Consider the following 20,125-nt stretch of genomic DNA (forward strand, 5'->3'; position numbering starts at 1 on the left):
GTGAAGGTGGGAAGTTGTACGCAACGGAGAGACTGGAGGCTGTTACATCACAAAATGCAGACATTTGGAAAGATCTGGCTAACATACAAAACCTACACTTAAAGAGATGGACAGAAGGCCAAAGGTCTCCACTGTGTGACTTTTGTTGTTGCCATTCCCATATGTGCCATTGTCACCGAAAGGGATAGTGCTAATTAATGTCTGGATAGATACAAAACATGCATTGACTTCCTCACTTGCCATTTTAATGCCCTTTTGATATGTGTGGATACTACAAGCTGAATCATTGGGGTTATAGGTCTTGATTTCCTTTTTGAGAAAATAACATTTATGTGGTGTAACCAGTTCCTGCAGTTCATCCGAACTTGAATAAATCAGACCCCACAGGATACTGCAGCATAAATTAGTAAATTTAGCATCACAAAGGCAGGAATTAAGCAGTGCAAACATCTGATTTTTTTTCAGCATTTTAGCAGCAAATTATTTTAGTTTCTTTTTAAAAACAAAACCAAAATTGCCCTTTGTGGGTCCCGCCGCATGTCCATGGGTGGTGGACCCGTATTCTTTCTTTTTTTTTTTTCTTTTTAATATTGCCCCCAGTGGTCCTGCTGCATGGGTGGCAAACCGAATTCTGTCTTTTTTTTAACCCCTTCGATGCTGATGACGATGCTGATGACTATCTACTGAAACTCACTCCCTCTTAGTCTTCACGCACTGCACAGCCTCCAGGCCTTTCATCGTTTGCCATCATTCTTCCCTGCTACTCTTTGCAGTGGTCCTTGTCTTTTGGTTAGTGCCAGGACCCCCTATTTTTGGTAATGGCTTTATGAAACCCTTTTCATCGCTATCATTTTAACATTCATCAACAGATTGGCGAGAGTATGTGGCCTAATGGCTAGGGTGGTCGACTTCGAAGCTGTGATTCTGTGCAAATCACTTGAGCCAGCTATACAAACCTTTTTTTTGCACTTGCAAACGGGAGATCGGCCCATTTGCAACCGCAAATAAGGGTCCTGGCATGCACAAACGCTATTTTGTGAGTCCCTGACTGAGAATGACTTAGTGGTCAATTATATATGTTCTGCAACAGTCTAGACCCATTGACCATGATAAACTTCTACTAAAAAAAGAGGCCTACCTTATACTTAAGTTTAATAGCGCACTCAGCGGGCTCAACTCGCTTTCTGAAATATCTAGAGTGTGAGCTTTATCTAGTATAGTGCCTCCAAAAGAAAGGGTCGATGGTAATTGCGCGTATGTTTTCATATGTGGTTTAAATTCACCTTTTTTCTAAATGACAGCCTTCTCTAGCGACCCCAATCTAAGATGGCCGCCAAGCAAGTAGCTATAAGTAGGTCCAAAACCATGTTACAACATGGCTGCCAAACTAAGTGAATGAGAGCTAGATGCCGAGTCACAGCTTGTTCAAGTAAGTCTAGAGCTAACATGGGTTTGATTTGCCACCAATATTGCAGTAGCCCCAGAAACCTAATAAAATGCTGTTATTTCCTCTAGGGAAAGCGAGCACAAATAATAAGAACTGAGGAAAGCGGTGCCCACATGGTTAGAAAGCGTTTACCGCTGCAACCGATTACAACACGAACAGCCCAAGCAAGGAATCCCACAGAGCAGGTATGCCGAGTAGAGCAACGAGTGCCATACTCTCTCCGTCTGTGCATAAAAAGCACGTAAAACGTTATTCTCATTATTTTCAGGCTGTAATACAAGACTGAAAATTAACTCCCATTTGGTGGAAACGTAGGATCACGAGCATGATCCAGTAAGGTATGTTGATAACATATGTGCCCCATTCTGGTCTTAGAAAGTGAGCAAGAACAGGTCATGATACCTGCGTTTGTTTTTAGATCCCGAAAAAAAAAGAAACTCAGTCAGAACTAATATCCAACCGTTGACCGGCGGCTGCTGGTTCAACAGGTAATATGAGGAATCCGAGTTAAATGTAGTTGGAAGCTAAAAAACTGTCAGAAATGTAGCTAAAACAAGTTTTATTTTATACACTTAGTATTAAGACAGAGCCCTGATGAGAATCCGTAGAGTTGACATACCGGATTCGAAACGCGTTGGCGTAAAAAGATTAGCCATTTATTGGTTGAATGGACTGAATGAATTAATTTGAAGTCTATTTTTCTTTTTTTGAACTGCCTACATTCAACTGTAGTTCATTAATTTATGATTGTCATCAAGTTTATACTTTTGACTCTGGTCTTTATGGAATTACGGATGATTATTTCTTCGTAGTATGAATATTTGAGTGTATATATATCAGAGCAATTCACTTTGTATAATACAACTAGTTATGTGTATGTGTTTGTGTTGTAAATAATCGCGAATTGTAAATAATTGTATATAAGGTGTACAAAACGATAAGGTGTCCCTTTCATACATCAATACTTAAAAAAAGACAAAAAACAAATAAATAATAAAAGGGTTTGAGTGATATACCCGTACGAACCAGGAAGTTTCTTATGGTTTGTTCCCTCAAAAATAGAGGATTTAAGTAAGTGTGTGGCTGGCATTCTGTGCACTTAAAGACCCAAAGAAGGGCATTGATTGTGCCTGGATGGGGTGCCAGGACAAACCCCTGGACGTTGTGGGACCCTAGCAAAAATCTTAGAGAAAGCCTTGGAGGCGCAGGAATCAGGTGCTACAATGGATCCGCATGTTTTAGCAGGTTGGACCCAGAGGGCGATATGCCTCTTGGGTAATGCTAATTGTGCAATATCCACGGAATGGCGTAAGTCTCTCCTAATGAGGAGGGACTCCAACCCGAGTTGGCAGGGGCGGAACCTGGTCCTCTGGCAGACGGCAATCTACTCATTGAGTGTTTTGTGAAGGATGTGGCTAAGTACGTGGGCACCTTCAGGACTCTCGATAAACCCCAGTCAGGAATAAAGAGTCTTTCAGGCTGGTGTTTTTATCAGGGCTGGACGAGGCCAGGGATGCTCGTTTGGCCGCCAATCTTTCCAAGGCCCCCAGACAGACGACTTTGGCAGAGGCGATTGGGACTCCACCTATGGGGGAACGTTCTACCCTACCAGTCAGCGCTTTAACAAGAGACGTTTCAACAGGGGAACCTACTGTGGTTATTTCCAGGCCTCAGAATATTCAGGTGAGTGCTCTGGACACTTCCCCACTTCCCTTGGGGGGAGTCTTATTCGATATTTCTTTCACAATTGAGCTCACTTGTATGAAGATGCTTGGAATTTAGAAACTGTTCAGGGTTTTCATCTCCATTTCTTTCAGGTCCCCTCTCAGTACAGACAGCCCAGGCAACTGTCTTTTTCCGAAACAGAATGAGTTTTGAGTTTTCATAGATTCAGAAGTCGAAGAATTGCTGCAGAAACATGCGAAAGCACGTTGCAACGACAGCCCTCACGGGTTCTGCAGCAATATTTTTCTGGTTCAGAAGAAAGGCGGCGGTTACAGGTTGGTACTCCATTTGAAAGATTTCAATCAATATATGGTCTACAAGCATTTCAAGATGGAGGGTATCCATCTCTTGGCGGATCTTCTGAAACAGTGGGACTGGATGATCCGTATGGATTTGAAGGACGCCTACCTATCTGTTCCGATTTTTCCTCCACATCGGAGATTTCTGCAATTCCAGTGGAGAGACCGGTGGTACGAATATTTGGTCCTTCCTTTCGGACTTTCCTCAGCTCCATGGTGTTTCACCAAGGTGTTGAAACCAGTGGTAGCCTCCCTCGGAGAGCAAGGGATTCGCATGATAGTGTATTTAGATGATCTACTGATCATGGTGTAGAAATGCAAGAGATGGCGGCACAACATCTGCGCGTGACCATTGCTACGCTGCAAAATCTCGGGTTTGTGGTCAACGAAGCCAAATCCGTACTGTGTCCATCACAAAAAATAGGTTTTCTGGATTTTGCCATAAATTCTCACGCGGCTCAGTTGAGCCTTCGCCGTTCTAAACTGCGCGACATGCAGAAGGAACTACGCTCTCTGATGTCCAAACAGACAGTCTCACTGAGAGCCATCGCCAGGATAGTGGGTCTCCTGGCGTCATCTATTCAGGCGATCTTCCCAGGCCCCCTTCATTATCGGGCCCATCAGAGATTGAAGATTCGACACCTACAGAAGGGTCTCTCATATACGGACCTGGTTCCGCTGTCATCAGAGGTCCACCAGGAGCTTCAGTGGTGGCTCAGCACGTGGAAGCATGGAACAGTCGTGCCATTTTCGGCTCCCTTCCAGAAGTTGTCATAAAGTCCGATTTTAGCCGTTGGGGCTGAGGGCGCGTTGCGGAAATATTTCCACAGGAGGACGGTGGTCCCTCGAAGAACTAGACCTCCGTAACAATTGCCTAGAGCTGCTCGCCGGATCATTCGCAATCAGGACTCTGTCACCCAAGAAAGTCTCATGTTGCATCCTTTTATGGATGGACAACATCTCAGCAGTTCGTTACATCAACAAACTGGAAGGCACAAGATCCTCCATGTTAATAGAGATAGCGAAGGACTTCTGGCACTATTGCTTAAGCCACCAGATATCGGTCATAGCCGAATATATTCCGGGCTAGTCGAACGTGGTGGCGGACTGGCACTCGAGACATCTCAAGGACTACAGCGACTGGCAGGTCCAACCTCAGATAGTTCAGTGGTTACAAGCGATCTGGGGGACATGCCAGATCGACCTCTTTGCGTCCAGATAAATCGGCAAATGCCTCAGTTTTTCAGCTGGAGTCCAGATCAGTTAGCTCTGGCGACGGATGCCTTCACTCAGGACTGGTCTCAGTCTCTGAATTATGCCTTTCCCCCGTTCATATTGATCCCTCAAGTGTTTACACAGATAATGTGACAGAGGGCGGAGGTGATCTTAGTGACTTCCCTCTGGAAGTCGGAGCCCTGGTTCCCGAGCCTTCTGGAGTTGAGCTGCGACTTCCCCAGGAAGATTCCACAATTCCAGACGATGCTCCAGGGCCCTCATGGAGAGATGGATTCGATGGTAATGTCGGGGCAACTGTCCCTGATGGCCTGGAGACTTTCAGGTAACATTGGCAAATGCCAGGGTTTTCCGAGCAAGCTTCAGCCTTCATCAATCAAGCTTGGGCTCCATCCACCAGAAAGAGATACACCTCAGCCTGGTAAGGCTGGGTTCGTTGGTGCGTAGAACAAGTGGATACCGTGGGGGCAGGACTTCCCTACATTGTGAATTTTCTTTCTCTGAAAGCTTGCGAAGGTTTGGCATATCGTTCCGTTAACAATTTCCGTTCCGCTGTTTCGGCGGGTCCTTCTCAGATTGAAGGTAAACACGTAGGTATGCTTCCACTTGTATGTAAGCTTCTGAAGGGTATTAGGGTAGCGAACCCGCCCAAACGTAAATTTACTTCCTTATGGGATGTTTCTCTAGTTCTTTCTCTGTTTAATCTGTGGCCCCAAAATGACATGTTGACAAGGAAGCAACTTTCAGCCAAGTTGGCTATGCTTTTATGTCTTGCGGCATGTAGACTGTCATCGGATGTTAAATCCCGGGACATTACAGGTAGAGCATTTACTCCGGAGGGAGTCTCTTAATATTACTGCCAGGACCAAGACCATGTCTAGAAGTGTTGATTACCATGCTTTTCCAAGTAATGCTAAGCTTTGTGTAGTACACTGCCTTAAGGCATATGAGGAATGTACAAAGTCTATTTGGCCTACAGGTGTGGCGCAGTTATTGATTGCTTTACAGAAACCATTCAAGCCTGTTTCTGCGGCTACTATAGCCAGATGGTTGAAGTATGTTATGCAGGAGGAGGGTATTGTTACCCAGGTTTTTGGGGCGCAATCTGTTCGTGGCGCCATGGCCTCTAAGAGCTTGAGGGTAGGATCTACTGTTCAGGACATTATGCATTCTACTGATTGGTCCTCTGAATCTACCTTTAAACAATTTTATTACAAACCTATTATAAACCGGTGGTTTCATCAGCATTAAACTAGCATAATACGAAGCCTCTGGTCCTGTAATAGAATAAAAAATTAGCTCGCTATCGCGCCAAGAATTTTCAATTCTATTAAGGACATGGAGGCGAGGATTATCTCAGCCGGTTACATTACATGTATTGTAATGATTTTGCCCACCCATGACTTTATGCTCTGTTTAAGCAGAATTTTCGGGCTCATTTTCTCATTCTGCCAGGTTCTACGAAGAAGATGGATTAAGTATGCTTCCTGTTGAGAAGAAGTTTTTTCCTGTTGGCTGTTCTTCCACGTTGGAGGATGTTATTGTTGGACTTCAGTTATTTATGGACTTACTGTTCGAAGCAAAGAAAGAGGAGGATATCCGGTGTTGACTGGCTCTTATGGGCTATTACAGGATGTGATGTGTTGTTTGCATCATGGGAAATGTCGTTTTTGATATACAAAACTAAATTTCATTGGCTGCTGTGAGTAGCAATAAATGAAAGAGAAATCATAATCTTCGCCTCCGGGTCCTTAATAGAATTTAACATTCTTGGCGCAATAGCTAGCTAATTTTTTAATCCTCTCTCAATAAGGGGGCTTTTCAGAATCCTCAAGCAAAGCACCCCGGGCAAAGCTCCATAATGCCATTAATATGAAGTTTTTTGCCCCCTCCTTCCGTAGGCCAGGCCTGCACACGAGCCCCTGCACAAGGCAGTCCATTCCGAACCCTAAGCTGTGCTTTTTCTTGCACCACCTGCAGTTGGAGAGCCCTGTCTGTGGTGGTTTTAAAGCACTGTATTTGATTTACTCCGGTTGGTTGTGGCTTCACAGAAGTACCACTGCACGCATTCTATGGGGTCAGGGATGATGGGCAGGCTCTTACCCCCTCTTCACTAGGTGATGGTGTGGCATAGGAGACTGGGACGAGAAAGGGAGAATCGAAGTAAATAAGAATACTAGTGATTGTTGGTGCTTTGTAAATTAAAAGCAACAATTCCACAGACTTGGACCTGTGCACTTAGGCCTAGAGGCCACTCTGAGTCCAGGAGGCTGTGCTAAAGACAGTGAGTCTGGAAGCTAGTTCTTGAACTTCATGTCTTTTTTTCTGGTTTGGGTTCAGTGTTTTCGCTGGGAGGGGGGTCCACCTTACGTGCAGGGCTAGCAGAGTAGTGCTAGAGTTAAAACACTCGAACAACATCCACAGGATGTTAGAAACGCAGACTCTTAACTTGACATTGAAATGCCAGGAGGATACACATTTGATGCATCTCTGACATAAGTGGATTCTCAAAAAGTGTCACTTGTGCAGAAAATTACATGCGACTACTGAAGGCTAATGGGAGCCAGAAAAGAAACAAGCTGTACTTTATAACTCTGAGTGCCTGACTCAGAGTACAAGGGTGGTCTTTTTCCATCAAGCTAAATGCTGTCAATTGTAGAGACCTTTAAAAGTCAGTCATATAAGCTTGAAAATAATTGTGAATCCCAGGTACTCAATGAGAGCTTTCCTACAGATTGACACTCATTTCAAAGACACATTCTGAGCAAAGTGAAGCCTGAAAATCAAAGACAGAGCCTGCTTACAAAACATTTCCATAATTCAGGCGAGACATGGTTTCACTGCCTGCAATGAGACATTATGTTCTGAGCAGGTAAAGAGTCGAGAAGGCTCACTTAGAGCGTAAAAAAGCAGCACTTGAAACCAGCTGAATCCTGAGATATTTGGGAAATTTTGCTATCCACCACAGATCCCAAAGTATGCTTCTTGGATGTTAAGAAATGCACCAATTCCTCTTTAGCTAGTAGTACGTCTCAATGGTCACAGGATCATTTCTTTGACTAGGGATGTTTTCCATTTTTCATTGAAGGTGTGCGATATGGGCACGGCTCAGGTCGTTCCAATGTGTTGCGCTTAGACATTTGATGTCTCTTCATTCGTGTTTCTTTCACTTCATGTCAGTGGAAGTCAAACCTCACCATTCTGGATCACATGTTCTGGGCTGGAATATAATGAGCAACAAGCTTTTGAAAGTGTGCAGGACAGGAGTCCCAATGTTTGGGGTGAAGCAGAGAACACTGAACGGTTAGTCTGCTTTTCTCCTGGAAGCCAGTAAAGGGCTTTCTGGCGTGGGTTGATATGGTCTGTAGCCATTAGGTTGCTGCTGAGACTTGCAGCTTGTTCTGGTTCAATAAGAGGTTTACTAGTTCCATCTTGGTGTCATATGCACACACCGTGCAACATGAATCTAGACAGGACATTACCTATGCCATTTTTCAACCTTGTAAATGGATAATCATAGGAGCAGACCTATAACAGCACTGTAATATTCAGGTAGGTGCTCATAACTGCATCCTTGTTTGGAAAGAACAGAGAAAGGACAACATCAACACAAAATCAATATTCATATATACTTCTAACCTGTTCCCGGACTCACGCCAAACTAAAGGCCGATATATGTGGCACACCACGGTTTGTGCCGTCCTTTAGATCTGTTGTTTTCGATCAATTGAGGTGTAGAATATTTACTATTCAGAGCCAGGTATGCTCGAGTTAGTTGAGGATGTTGTACCAATGCCTAGGGTTGTTATCTAGACTCAAATGTCTTCAATGTTGATGGCAAACACTGGGACCTAAGATTGTGTTCGGGGATCAGCTCTCGCCATTAATCTTCTGTGGATGTTCAAGAGAGATGGAGATAGCGAAGAGCTGTAGGCAATCACCAAATTGTATCCTCATGCGAAAACCTTGCGGATCAAATTAGGAGATGTTAATTTTGTATGGACTGGGAACATTTCTCATAAATGCTTATGAACAAAACAGGATTTTTTTTGGGGGGGTGGTGGAGGGGGAGTGTTATATAGTGTAAAATTGACCCGAAGGTATCAGTACGCTTTACAGGAGTACCAGTCGAGTTACAGATACACTCATTTATTTTGTTAGGCACAGGGAGATTTTAGGCCAGATGCACGACCATTCACTTTTGCGTGTCACAAATTGTGTCGAATTGTGACTCGCAATTTGCGACTCGTAAAAGTGAATGTACAACAGTGACTCGGACACGGTTTACGATTCCAAATGGGGTTGCAAATTGCATATAGTGGAGAAGTGTGGCTCACTGGTTAGAGGCGGCATACCCTGAAGCAGAGGTCAGACCCGGGACCAGGGTTCAATTCCCGACGCGGCAGGGTCTTGAGCCCAATTGTCCACGGACTCGATAATTCTCGCTTCGGTGCCCACTCTAATCACGGGTTCACACTCTGCAACTCTGGGCATTAGCTTGCTTAATCTCCACAATGGCCCCCCCGCGGCGGGATGCCTGGCTTTCACCTTGGGGATGCCAAGTACGGGTTATCTCACAGGGAAAAGCCAGGACGGGTTCCCAAGGCAAACGCCGAGATGCCCTAGGGTAAGTCGAGCGCTATATAAGAACACACATACATACATACATACATATCTCAATATTCATGAGGCAAGCGCAATTTGAATCCCCATTGGGAATGGCTAGCACTTACAGGGATGGTGGCCTGCTGGTGTCAGCAGACCACCATATTTGTGACTGCTTTGTAAATAATGTTTTGTGTAGGTAAGGAGATAGGTCCCGGGACGTAGGGTCGGCTGGACCATACACAACTTTTTAGAAAAAACAGATGCCAACCCCACCACTTTTCAAGTGCTCTTTACTGCGAGCAAACAAATCAAAATTAAATTCCAGATTTGTTCGGTATATTTATTTTTACCTTATTACTTTAGAAATTTTAACATATAAGATCAGACAGATTGTCTGAGAAAGACACTCAACATATAGCAACTACTATAAAACAATACAGCAAGGGAATACAAATCACAAGATAAGTTACAAACAAACAATTATATAATACACCTTTCGTATATTGAGTGATAGCAAACGATAAATCTCTGCACATATTGGAACAACACTCAATAAACCATAATCAGTATTTCAACTCAATGAAAGAGACACGTTCAAGGTGAAAAATTGAAGAATATGAACAAATTAATCAGTGAGACTCAGAAATGAATTCTGTATCCTTCGTATATTCTTTCAATGATGCCGACGCGTTTCGAGTCCGTGAGCAAAGTTGACGGACTCTCATCAGGGCTCAATCAATGTAGTTCTGCAAGGTGTTTATGTTTAAAAAGAAAGACAAAAGGAGAGCAGCGTGTCACCAAACATTCTCAATACCAAGGTGACTGCCCCCAGTGCCCCTCATAGCCCTTTATGTACCTGACAGTGACTCCGAAGACCTTATCTCGGGGATCTGTTAACACCAATACTTGTGGCGGGACCTTGTTATCTGCAAGATAACATCAAGCTCAGAATGTGCAATGTACTTCAAGTTTGTGCACACGCGGGTAAACCCGCAAAACATAAAAGAAAAATTCCAAATTCCAAAATCATACCTCGGACAGTAGCAAGTGTTTCTCCCTGTCCCTCTCTAATTCAGATATCCTGTAGCTCCTTATTTCACCTGTGAATAGCGAACCAAAGTCGCCACATTAGATTGTAAAGCGGCATCAGCATTTAAAGTAACATTACGGATCACCAATCATTAGTTCTGAAACGCATACCTGGAGACACAACGTTTTCTCACACGGTCTCAGGTCTCAAGCACGCTGGCCGATCTAAAAGGGGCAAAGAGCGAAGCACAGTGTCAGAGCCTGCTCACAACCGGACTGTTTGTGCTAGAGACTAAAGCGGGATAGATCCATTTGCAAGTTACCTGTACTTGCGCGTCGCAGGTTCGCGATCAAGCTGCTGTCAATTCATCCACCAAAATGCAGCGGTATCCAAATTACGCCGCACTGTCTCCTATTCCTCGGCTTAAAACCTGCCAATCAAAGACGGGAGACCTGTAAATTGTCAACCCCGTTTTAAAGTACAAGTGTAACTGCCGGCTATTCTCAGGAGCACTCACCGGTTCAGTAAGGGCTCCACCGTACAACTGCCAGGTTCAATTCAGAAACACCAGCGCCATCTTTAGGGTGGGGATATAAGCAATCAATGGGTGCATGGAACTGTGGGACATGTAGTTCCGAACAGGTAAAGTATTACTGCTGTCCAGTGGAGCACTTAAAAGAACACGAAGTCACAGGCTTAAAGCCTTGAGACTTCGGACATACTATTCAATCCAGTTTGGGCGCTGTTGAATCTCATGATCAAATAGGCTTCCTTGCGCAGCAGGGTTTCCTCAATGTCGATAAGACCTTTTTTGGTAAAAAATGCTTTGCAAATAAGGCATTTTTTTTTAATACAGCCCGTTTTCCTTAAGGGAAAATGGGATGCATTTAAATAGAAAAGTGAAACCTTTCAGTTTCATTTTGTAAGGGCAGGCAGTGGTCCCTGGGAGCGGCTGCTGGTTCAACAGGTAATATGAGAAATCTGAGTTAAATGTAGTTGGAAGCTAAACAACTGTCAGAAATGTAGCTAAAACAAGTTTTATTTTATACACTTGCAGATATAACATATTAAGACAGAGCCCTGATGAGAATCCGTAGAGTTGACATACCGGATTCGAAGCGCGTTGGCGTAAAAAGATTAGCCATTTATTGGTTGAATGGACTGAATGAATTAATTTGAAGTCTATTTTTCCTTTTTTGAACTGCCTACATTCAACTGTAGTTCATTGATTTATGATTGTCATCAAGTTTATACTTTTGACTCTGGTCTTTATGGAATTACGGATGATTTTTTCTTCGTAGTATGAATATTTGAGTGTATATATATCAGAGCAATTCCTTTGTATAATACAACTAGTTATGTGTATGTGTTTGTGTTGTAAATAATCGCGAATTGTAAATAATTGTATATAAGGTGTACAAAACGATAAGGTGTCCCTTTCATACATCAATACTTAAAAAAAGACAAAAAACAAATAAATAATAAAAGGGTTTGAGTGATATACCCGTACGAACCAGGAAGTTTCTTATGGTTTGTTCCCTCAAAAATAGAGGATTTAAGTAAGTGTGTGGCTGGCATTCTGTGCACTTAGCTATATTAATGGTCCAGCTAGCCCCACGTCCCAGGACCTGACTCCCCCATTCTTCAAACTTCTTTGGGTCTTTGGCAAACCTTTTTAGGAAGGTCAGCATGCTAGAGTCTGTTGGGGGGGTTCTGCGACCTTATCAGAGATGTCCAGCCTAGGGCACTCTAACCGAAGTCTTTTCTTGTCAGAACTCTTACGGACATTGTCATGTAGATAAGCGGCAACCTCCGGCGCTGGAAGCCAATTGGAGGATCTCGGATGAACAATGTCAGCTGTGTTGAAGGTAAAGGGGGGTGGATAAAGGAGGAGCAGGCTCCACATTCTTGGACTTCTTAGTCTTCTTCCTAGGAGGAGACTCGTAAGGGGTGTCAGTAGACGTAATGTCCGTATCGGTATCAGTGTCCGGAGCCTTGGACTTGTGTGGGTCAGGAGCAGGCAGAGAGGACAAGTTATAGGAGTGAGGCCAAGATTCAGTGTGAGAACCAGAATAATCCCCATCTTTCTTAGGGACTGCAGGCTTAGAGACACCATGGCGCTTGGCAAACTTTTCTAACTGATAATTAGTGATAGGTTTTAACGCAGTCCCCAGCGCTTGCTGTACAGTTCCCAGAACTGTCTTCTCCATTTCCTTGTTGATAGTCCTGGACAGAGGTGTCCAGGGCTTCAACAATATTATCCTCAATAGAAGGATTAGGCACTTCCTCTTCATAAACAGCTTCATCCTCCTCATAGGTAACCCAATCCTCCATGGTGACACCAAATGTATAAATGGACCTGTTCATGAGGTAATATATATATATATATACATATATATATATATATATATATATATTGCGTTAGTCGTCACCAAATCGACAGAGATTCTCTGCGGGATCCCAAATGACGAGGAGTCGACCCAGAAAGTGCTGGTGCAACCAGTTTATTCAATTAAAGCCAGCGCTGCCGCCATGACGCGTTTCGCCTTGGAGAAGGCTTGATCACATGACAAATTGTGAGTCAAGCAGCAAGGCTTTTAAAGTGACAGTACATAGGGTTTGTTAAAGGACATAGAAAACATACTATAATGCAAAAAAGCAGCAATGTAAAGAAATAATGAAATCACATAACTTTCTAGGACCAATCAAATTAATAATGTTAACCTTGAACAAATAATTCAAAAATTGGTAAACGTAAAAACACGTGGCAATATACCGAATAGAGACAATACCAACAAAGTTATCCGTCTACAATAATACATGACAAATCAATGTGTCTATGTGTTTATAGACTAGGAACATTTCCTGAATGATATTGTAAAGCCACAATGTTGTACTCTGAAAAATGGCCCCGTTTGTTTATCTAAGAAAGTACATTCAAATAACATGCTGCTAATGCAAAAATGAAATAATTTTTGAAACGTATCTTAGTCCTGGGTTAAATGTAATAACCATTATTTGAAATAAAGCCCAAGTGGGCCTGCCACAAAAGCCTGCCGAGTCTAATAAAGTGCAGAGTGAAAAACGATTTTTTTCTCTTTTTTTGATAAAGTGCAAGTGAAAGCAGCTCATTAAAGTGCAAAATTTTCATGTTTAAAACCAAGTTGTTATTCATTTCATAAGTTAAAAACATTTTTTCTGATCAAGAGAAGCACCACAAAATCACAATGATTAGGAAAAATTCATTCAACTCTAATTAGAACACAACAGTAGCAAGACGTACAAAAAATGAGGGCATAATCAGCAAATTATTCAAATGCATGTATAAAGATCCTCCCGATCATTTAACCCATTAGGATTCTCAGTATTTAGCTCCAGTATATATCTGGTCTCAAGGAGACGGAGTTTGGCCTTGCGGTCTCCTCCCCTTCTTGAAACCTCAACTGCGTCGATTAGAAAATACCGGAGTTGATCGGGTAAGCCCTGATGTTTGTCCTGGAAATGCTGAGCCACTGGGTAGTTCTGGTCGTGGCCTGAGATTGCATGTATGTGTTGGAGTATCCGTTTGTGGGCAGGTAGTTTAGTACTACCTACATACTGGAGACCACACGGACACTCCAACACATAGATGACAAACTCAGATTTGCAGGTTAACCACTTGGTGATGGGTGTGGGGCGTTCACGGAAGGGACTTTGAAAATTGGTCCTATTGCTGCCAAACCGGCAAGCTTTACATTGGGGACAGGTCTTAAAGCCCTTCCTCAATGCCCCCCAAGTGGTGGAGACTACAGGTTCCAGGGTATTACTCACTAAAGCCCTTGCCATTGAAGGAGATCTGTGAAAAGTAATTTCTGGTTGGCTAAGAAGATTGTATCCAATTACTGGATCACTTTGGACCAGATTCCAGTTTTTGTAAAGGATTTTTCGCAATGCCCCGTGTTGACGAATAAAAGTTAAAATCACTCGTGGGCAAGTATTTGTGGATTTTCCTTCAGCCTGGCTGTTTACAGTGGTATTTCTAACCCTAGGGACAACGGCCTCCTGTCTGCTGACAGAGTTAGATTGTTGGATAGCTCTGACTAGGCTGGTGTTGGAATAGCCTCTGTCGAGGAAACGTAATCTGCAAGCTTCCTGTGCAGCCGCACATTCCGCGTCCGTACTACAGATTCTCCTGATGCGGAGCATTTCCCCGAAGGGAATACTCCGAATCAGATGTGCAGGGTGCTGGCTGTTGGAGTGTAAGATTGTATTACCAGCACTCGGTTTCCTATATAATCTAGTACCTAAGGTGTTGTTAGATACAAAGACTTAGACATCCAGAAAACAAATGGAAGCAGGACTGATGCTTGAAGTAAAGTTGAGATTAACCGAGTTGGTATTGATTAGCTCAACAAAAGCCCTGGCATTTCCGATGTCCCCCCTCCAAATCAAAAAAATATCATCAATGTAACGTAAGTAAAGTACAATGTTGTTGGAAAAAATGTTATGGTGCTGGCCAACGAGGACCTGTTCCTCCCAAAGCCCGACGTGTAAACACGCGTAGCTTGGTGAGAAACAGGCCCCCATCGCCACACCTCTTACTTGATGATAGATAGTACCATTGAAGATAAAGTAGTTCTGTTCGAGGCACATTCTGGTCATGTCCACCAGCATCTTATTGTGTGCCTCCGAATGGGGGGGGCATTTGTGCAAGTAATATTCCAGGGCTTTCAGTCCATCCTGATGACGTATTGAAGTATAGAGGGACGAAACATCCAAAGTCATTAAAAGCATACCCTCCTCCCAGACAAAACGCTCAATTTTGCTGAGGAAGTCAAAAGAGTCTTTCACATACGAGTTGAGAGTTTTAACGTGTCCTTGAAGAAAAAAATCAATGTACTTGGACACGTGTTCCAAAGAACTGTCAATTGCTGAGATAATGGGACGGCCTGGGGGTTGTACAGGGTCCTTATGGATCTTCGGAAGTAAATAAAACGATGGAATAACTGGATGATCTTTCTTGAGATATCTGAACTCCTCATGAGAAAGGAGTCCTGCGCTCCTCCATGCTTGTACTTTGGTCAATTGATCCACCCATGTAGATTTCACAGTTTGCACGTTGCTTCTTCTGTAACATGCAATATCATTAAGCTGAGATTCCGCCTCTTTGATGTACATATCCTTGGGCCACAGGACCACATTGCCGCCTTTATCGGCCTGCTTCACAATTATATTATGGTCCTTCTGAAGTTTTGAAATTAGTTGTTTGTAGCACCAGTTCTGTTTGGATATGTAGAATCTTTTTTTGTTGGTAGTGGTGTATAGTTCTTTGATATCTTTGACTACTATTTCTTGGAAAGTATCCAAGTTGTCATGTACCATTATAGGCTGGAAGGTTGATTTAGCTTTGAATGGGGTGGTCAATTGTCTTTTTGAGGCAAGGGGAATATCCAATCCATTGTCCGAAGTGGCCTCATTTTGTATCTTCCAAATGTTATCCAAAGTGATCTGACTGTCAGTTCCTGGTAGAGTCAAACTCGTGGTCAATTCAGAGGAAGCATCCTTTTTTGGATAAAGTTCAAAAAACTTTTTAAGTTTAAGTTTGCGGGTAAATCTGTAAATGTCCATGCGAGTATCTGCATAGTTCATGTTGCATGGTGGACAATAAGACAGTCCCAGATTTAGCACCGACGTCTCAGCTGTTGATAATTTAAAATTTGAGAGGTTTATTACTGATTTGGACCTTTTTTCTTTGTCTTTTTCTGATACCGTTTCCAGTGGCCTTGTTTCGCTGTGGTGTTGCCGCTTGAGGCTCCGGGCGCGGCATTTTCTGCGCTGCCAGCGCTTGTAGTTGGCCCGTTGTTTTTTTGTGCATATGTTTTGTGGGACCTTAAGGTTTCTCGACAGTCCTGGCACAAACAATCTACTTCCTGGGCCAGGGTAAGTTTGGTAAACCCCAAGTTAGCATCGCGGTTTGGGTCCGATTCTGGTTCGCTTTCAATTGCTGAACTCAAACTGTAAACTGAGGTAGCAGGCAGTAATGTGTCTTGAGCAAGGTGACTGGGATCGCCGAAAGGCGTCAGATCGTGGCACCCCTGATTCACTAAATCGAAAATAAAGAAACACTGCTGCATTCATTACCGGATTTCAAGTCTCCGTTCTTCTCTCGGAGAGTGCTGTTATGCGCGGTGCGCTTTGAGAGCGTTAGCGTGTGTGTATATATATATATATATGTATATGTATATGTATATATATATATGTATATATATATATATATGTGTATATATATATATATATCCTACTGGCTGTCGCCAGTAGGTAGTTATAGTAAGGATTTTTTTCAATGCAAAATCTCAAAATTCTATTGTGAATAACTTTATCGCCGGTTGACGAATCTGCCTGACAATTTCCTCAAATTTGCCTCGTGAAGCTCCGGTCCTTCCTCGAAAGTTTGGAGGGGATTCGTCAAGCGGGGGCCGAGATAAAAGGGGGGTAGGGACTGGTACCCCGATGTGCCTTTGCTATGTCTCAAATGTGCTCCAGTGGTTTTTACGAAAATTTACTTTGAAAAAATATATATTGGGCTACATTGGGCTATATATGTTAGAGCCCAAATGTAGCCCAAAGATGGCCACCAGAGACAAAAAAAACAAATGTAGCCCAAATATCAGCCAGATATAGCCCAACTATAGCCCAATGACAGAATGTCCCAGAGTGTTATAAAGAACAAATAGAACGCTAACAGTCTTACTTATGACAAAAGTATGGCACACCTGAAGTCATCTTGATTGGAATAAAGTGGTAACACTTAATACATTTAATTTGAAAAGGAACACAATGAGGGGTTTTATTTTGCCATAGCAAATATATATATATATACATCAGCTGAATTTTTGGATGTATTAGTTTACATCGAGAATAACAAAATCCAATCCAAACTGTTCAGGAAGAGCACTGCGGGCAATTCCATCTTACATGCCCGTAGTGCTCACCCCCGTCATACTATCAACAGTATACCCCTGGGTGAATTTATCAGGATTAAGCGCATTTGTAGTGATCCAGTTGTCACCGAACAATGTCTAAAAGAATCTAGAGATAGATTCCTCCGGAGGGGCTATAAAAAAGCAGTATTAGATAAGGCCTTCAATTCAGTGTCAATACGTACACGAGAAACACTGCTGACCCCTAAGACAACAGTTGATATTGATGTCACTAAGTCTACAACAGCTAGATTTATTACTACTTTTTGTGCCCAAAGCTCTAAGCTTAGCCAGATTATCAGATCTGAATGGCCAATTGTTTTAACTGATGTGATCCTTGCTCCTTTTTTGCCAAAATCTCCTGCAATAACCTTCAGGAGGGCTCCCTCAATGAAAGATTCCCTTGACCGTGCACAACCAGAAAACCAATTGAAAATTACTTGGCTCCACAAATCTGGTTTCTTTAGATGCACCTCGTGCCGTGCCTGCACGTTTGCAGTCAACGGCACTGAGTATACATCTGCATTTAGCAATCGGCCTATACCAATCAGGGAACATCTGACATGCCGCAGCGACTTTGTTGTATATAAATTGACCTGCACATGTTCATTGTCATACATAGGGAGTACCAAGTTGCAAGCATACCAACGCATCTTACAACACATCCGGGCAATAGTAAATTCGGACATGAATTACCCGGTTGCTCGCCATTTCAAATCTGTTCATGACAAGAAACTAAAAGATCTCACATATACCTTGTTATGTTCAGTGGCTAATCCGGGCAGGGGGGGTGATCGTGAGAGACTTCTCCGTCAAAGAGAGGCTTATTTCATTGCCCTGCTTGATACCAGATCCCCTAACGGATTGAATGCTTTTGATGAATTGCACCATTATTTATAATTTCAGTAGGTTTTCCTTGATGTATATACAAAAAAAGTGTGTACTTTTTGTTACCTTTGTAGAAGGGGAGTCTTTTTCAGTCTTTTTCAGTTTTTTCAGATATTCATAAGATGAAATAACAGCTGGGCTTAATATACCCATGAAATCTGAAGTGTTTTTGTCAACTTCCATAAATCGAAGTCTTTGCCGCCGTTTGTTTCTCCATGTATATAACATCTATAAGAATCTTTTTTGGTCTAAATTAGTTGACTTGTATATATTGGCAATCTGTGATGTCCTATTGTTGATGGTGAGGGACATGATTAATTTACATATTTTTAAAGAAAATTATTTCACATATTGCACTTGCACATTGATCTAAATGTTTCATTTCTATTATGAATTCTTGTCATTTTTCTTAAGAAAATGTTTTATTATCCCTCATCGCATATGAGCACTATGCTCTAATTATGTTGCAACTTTCCATTATTTTTGGGAATTTTGTTTATGGACTTATCATCACATGAATTGTATTGCCAATCAATGTCGTTATTTTACCCTTACAACCTGTTTCTTTAGGTGTTTGGGCTTTTAATTGTCATTTAACCCACCGCCTACTCCTGTCGCGTCATGTGACCAAGCCCCGTCCGCGGGGCGAAACGCGTCATGGAGGGCACTTGCTCTGCACTATTCACTGCTTATTAAATGCACTGCTTCAACTAACAGCGTTGGTTTCTGGCTCATCTATTGTCTGATTGAGGATTGAGGAGATTGCTCGAGGTCTGCGCCCGCTAGAACTGCGATCATAGCAGTTGGGAGTTTGCTGTTTTCATATATATATATATATATATATATATATATATATATATATATTCACTGAAAAAAAACATAGGTTTCACACCAGTTATAGTTAGGTGGAAATTTTACTCGCATAAAACCATTGAAATTCCCACGTTATAGTTAGTTGGACTCACTATAACTTGCGCGTGCAATGCACTGCTGATGACGTCACATATTACATCACTCATGACATGGTCAGTGACGTCACTCATGACATCACTGATGACATCTAAAATGACATCACTGATGACATCATCCAGTGAATGTGTATCTTTCTGAAAAATAAATATTTTTTATATATGTATATCTAAAGGTTGATGGAAGAATAAATGGGTAAATAAATGTCTAAATGGATGTTTTTTTTGTGTAAAATGGATTGGTTAACTGACCTATTAAATGTATCATAGTGAATACATATATTATCGTGTAATGTTTAAATATTTAAATATCTGTATCTGTGTCTCACTTTGTGTATAAGTGGCTGCATGGGTTGGTGAGTAGCTACATGACTGTGTATATGGGTTATTAGTTGTTTTTTGAGTATCAGTGTCTGTATGGTTCGGTGGGGGATATTACTTAGAGCACAGATGCATGAATGAGTGACTCACTATTTGTATGTATTTTGAAGACAGCACGTGTGCAAGACTGTATGGGTGGATGATTGTGTGTATGGGTGGGTTAGTGAGTATGTGTTTTTATAATTGATTGTTTAAGAGAGTAAATATGTTTCCGTTTCTGTAGAAGTATGTGTAGTGGTGTGTATATAGCAGTATAATCAAGTAAATGGTTTTTTGATAGTTTATTTGCATGTGTGAATTTGTGTGTGAGTAACTATATGGATGAGTATTAGTGTGTAACAGGATGTATAGGTGTATGAGTACATATGATGAGTAAGTACATGCATGAGTGACTATATAGAACTGTTGGTGAATGAGTGGATGTGTATGTAGATGTTGGAATTACCTAATAAGTTGTTGTAATTGGTATTGGTTTCTCCTTTTTTAAGAAAATGTTAGTTTCTATTTTTGAATGTGTGTGTCGAAGGTTAAATTATGCTGATAGGAGGTCTGCCACTTTGTCACAAGGATGTTGTCATCAGTGATGT

The 20,125-nt window shown here is 42.2% G+C and overlaps 1 protein-coding gene across 1 annotated transcript in view; it reads left to right on the forward strand.

Annotated features, from left to right (window-relative positions):
- The window catches only part of XIRP2 (xin actin binding repeat containing 2), a 1,171,239-nt gene that overhangs the window by 678,336 nt on the left and 472,778 nt on the right, over positions 1–20,125 (forward strand). The gene's annotated exons all lie outside the window — the stretch shown is intronic.

This window comes from Lissotriton vulgaris, chromosome 2_1 (assembly GCF_964263255.1).
Source record: "Lissotriton vulgaris chromosome 2_1, aLisVul1.2, whole genome shotgun sequence".
NCBI lineage: Eukaryota > Metazoa > Chordata > Amphibia > Caudata > Salamandridae > Lissotriton > Lissotriton vulgaris.